We start from the raw sequence: 4,289 nt of genomic DNA on the forward strand, positions 1-4,289 counted from the left end.
TTTGGCTGGATCTGAAATTCTGGGTTGAAAATTCTTTTCTTTAAGGATGTTGAATACTGACCTTTACTCTTTTCTGGTTTGTAGGGTTTCTGCCAAGAGATCAACTGTGAGTCTGATGGGCTTCTGTTTGTGGGTAACCCAACCTTTCTCTCTGGCTGCCTTTAGCATTTTTTCCTTCATTTCAACCCTGGTGATTCTAATGATTATGTGTTTTGGGGTTGATCTTCTCAAGGAATATCTTTGTGATGTTCTCTGAATTTCCGGATTTTGAATGTTGGCCTGCCTTGATATGTTGGGGAAGTTCTCCTGGATAACATCCTGAAGAGTGTTTTCCAACTTGGTTTCATTCTCCCCGTCACTTGAAGGTACACTGATCAAATGTAGATTTGGTTTTTTCGCATAATCTCATATTTCTAGGAGGGTTTGTTTATTTCTTTTCATGTTTTTTTTTTTTCCCTAGACTTGCTTTCTTGCTTTATTTCATTGAATTATCTTCAATCTCTGATATTGTTTCATCCACTTGATCCATTTGGCTATTGAAAGTTGTATTTGCTTCATGAAGTTCTCCTGCTGTGTTTTTCAGCTCCATCAAGTCGTTTATGCTCTTGTCTATGCTGGTTATTCCAGTTAGCATTTCATCTAATCTTTTTTCAAAGTTCTTAGCTTTCTTGCATTGGGCTACAACATGCTCCTTTAGTTCAGAAAAGTTTGTCATTACCCACCTTATGAAGCCTGCTTCTGTCAATTCATCAAACTCATTCTCTATCTAGCTTTGTTCCTTTGCTGGTGAGGAGTTGTGATCCCTTGGAGGAGTACAGACGTTCTGGATTTTGGGGATTTCAGGCTTTTTGTGTTGCTTTTTTTCATCTTGGTAGATTTATCTACCTTTTGTCTTTGAAGTTGATGACCTTCGGATGGGTTCTCTAAGTGAAAGTCCTTTTGATGGTGTTGAAACTATTTCTTTTTGTTAGTTTTCCTTCTAACAGTCAGGTCCCTCTGCTGCAGGTCTGCTGGAATTTGCTGGAGGTCCACTCTAGACACTGCTTGCCTGGGAATCACCAGCAGGGGATGCACAACAACAAAGATTGCTGCCTGTTCCTTCCTCTGGTAACTTCCTCCTAGAATGGTACCTACCAGATGCTGGCCAGAGCTCTTCTGTATGAAGTGTCTGTCAGCCTCTGCTGGGAGGTGTCTCCCTGTCAGGATACATGGGTCAGGGAGCCACTTGAGGAGTCAGTCTGTCCCTTATCAGAGCTTAAGCACTGTGCTGGGAAATCCGTTGCTCATTCAGAGCTGCTGGGCTGGGACTTGAAGTCTTCTGAAGCTGAACATGGAACCACCCCTTTTCCCAGGTCCTCTGTCCCAGGAAGGTGGGGGCTTTATTTATAAGTCCCTGATGGGCTGCTGCCTTTTTTCAGAGATGCCCTGCGCAGCAAGAAGGGAGTTCAGTGACGCAGTCTGCCTGCAGAGGCCTTGCGGAGCTGCCGTGGGCTCCACAGAGTCACTGAGTAAACTTCCAGGTCACTTTATTTAAACAGGTGAGGTTAAAACCGCCTACCCAAGCCTCAGCAGTGGTGGATGCCCCTTGCCCCACCAAGCTTGAATGTCCTAGGTAGAGCTCAGACTGCTGTGCTGGCTGTGAGCATTTCAAGCCAGTGTATCTTAGCTTGTTGGCTTTCAGGGCAGTGGGACCCGCCAAGCCAGATCACTTGGCTTCCTGACTTCAGCCCCCTTGTTGAGGGGAATGAGCGATTCTATCTTGCTGGTGTTCCAGGTGCCACTGGGGTATGAGGAAGAAAAAAACTGCTGCGGCTAAAACAGACACCCAGTTTTGTGCTGGAAACCCAGGGTGCTGTTGTTCTAGGCTCTACAGGAATCTCCTGGTCTGCAGGTTGTGAAGACCAAGGGAAAAGCATAGCATCTGAGCCACAGTGCCAGAGTATCAGGAAAAGTCCCTAATGGCTTCCTTTGGCTAGGAAAGGGAGTTCTCCAGCCCCTTGCACTTCCTGGTGAGGCAACGTCCCACCCTGCTTCAGCTTGCCCTCCTTGGCCTGCACCACTGTCTAACCATTCCCAGTGAGATGAGCCATGCACCATAGTTGGAAATGGTGAGATTACCCACCTTCTGCGTTGCTCTCACTGGGAAGTATCCACCGGAGCTGTTCCTATTCAACCATCTTGGTGGAAAAATCCTGAAATTCTGTTTTAAGTTATTTGAGAAATCTCTACACTGGTTTTCACAGTGGCTGAAAAACTTTGCATTCCCACTAACAGTGTGTAAGTATTCCTTTTTCTCTGCAACCTTGACAGAATCTGTTGTTTTATGTCTTTTTATTAATAACCATTCTGACTGGTGTGAGATGGTATGTCATTGTGATTTGCATTTCTCTGATAATTAGTGATGTTGAGAGTTTCTTCATATGCTTGTTGGCTGCATGCATGTCATTTTTTGAGAAGTATGTCTTCGCTCATTTTTTTTTTTTTTTTTTTTTTTTGCTTATTGAATTGTTTAAGTTCCATAGTGATGCTGGATATTAGACATTTGGTGGATGCATAGTTTGCAAATATTTCCTCCCATTCTGTAGGTTGTCTGTCTGTTGATAGTTTCTTTGGCTGTCCAGAAGCTCTTTAGTTTTATTAGGTCCCACTTGCCAATTTTTGTTTTTGCTGCAATTGCTTTTGGAGTCTTTGTTATGAAATCTTTTCCAGGGCCTATGTCTAGAATGGTATTTCCTAAGTTTTCTTCTAGAGTTTTTATAGTTTTAGTTTTACATTTAAGTCTTTAATCCATCTTCAGTTGATTTTCATATATGGTGAAAGATAGTGCCCTTGTTTCAGTTTTCTGTGTATGGTTATCTAGTTATTACAGCACCATTTATTAAACGGGGAATTATTTCCTTGTTGCTTGTTGTTATCAGCTTTGTTAAAGATGATGTGGTTTTAGGTGCATTGTTTTATTTCTGTGTTCTCTAACCTGTTCCGTTGTTCTATATGTCTGTTTTTGTATGACTACCATGCTATTTTGTTTAGTGTAGCCTTATAGTTTCAAGGCAGATAGTGTAATGCCTATGGCTTCATTCTTTTTGCTTATGATTGCTTTGTCTATTCACTCTTTGTTCCATGTGAATTTCAGAATAATTTTTTCTAATTCTGTGAAAAATGATGTTAGTAGTTTTATAGGAATAGCACTGAATCTGTAAATTGCTTTGGCTAGTATGGCCATTTTAACAATATTGATTCTTCCTATCCATGAGCACGGAGTGTTTTTCCATTTGTTTGTGTTATCTCTGATTTTCAGCAGTTTTGTGATTCTTGTTGTAGGGATCTTTTACCTCTCTGGTTAGCTATATTCCTAAGTATTTTATTTTTTTGTGGCTATTGTGAATGGGATTGTGTTCTTGATTTGGCTCTCAGTTTGGATGTTGTTGTGCAACCCTAATTTCTGTACTCAATGTTAGAAGAATTGGGTTCTAGTTAGTGACTCTGCTGCTAACTGAGATACCTTGAAAAAAAAGTGACCTGCGGGGGTCTCTGTTTTTCCACCTAGACAGTATAAAATATATTTTTGTACTGATATCAGTTTGGTATGTTCAAGAAGCAAGTTTTGTTATGTCATTTTATTGTCTTAACTCCTTACTGGTATCCCTCAGTCTGGAAGGAAACATGTTTTTGGCACCTGTCCTTAGTCATCTCTTGATATGTGTGGCAGCGTCAGCTATGTGGATAACTGATGAATTTCATCAGTGGAGAATATTATAGTTGTAGCAGACAGCAGCATTGTGTTTCATTGGATTAAGTCAACCTCTGGTTTATGGTTTAGTGTTTACTAGTATCTCATTGACAAACTCTACTGGATTTATAGTCCTCCAGTAAACATTATTCCAGTGGAGAAACCCAGTAGCCATTTTCTTACTATAAAAAATTGAATGAATGATGTCAAGTAGTTTATAAAATGGTCTGCCTATCAAAGGGTATCCTGAAAACCAGATGAAATAATACATGGAAAAATAATGTATCGGGAAATGAAATAATATGGAGTGCAATACAAATATAAATTACTCTCATGGGTCTGAATGTCATTAATGCAGTTGACCTACATTATTTTTCAATGCTGAGAAAGTATGAAGAGTGACACGTTTTATATGAACGAATTTCCACCAAGTTGTGTATTGTCACTGACTTGTAAACTCACGACTAGTTTTCTGCATTCCTGTGGATGTGATTTTGGAGCTCTGTTATTAGGACTTTTGCAATATCGGTGGAGTCACACAAAATGACCTAAGGACACT

Source organism: Sapajus apella, unplaced genomic scaffold (assembly GCF_009761245.1).
Source record: "Sapajus apella isolate SASKATOON/1434 unplaced genomic scaffold, GSC_monkey_1.0 scaffold84, whole genome shotgun sequence".
In the NCBI taxonomy this organism is placed as follows: domain Eukaryota; kingdom Metazoa; phylum Chordata; class Mammalia; order Primates; family Cebidae; genus Sapajus; species Sapajus apella.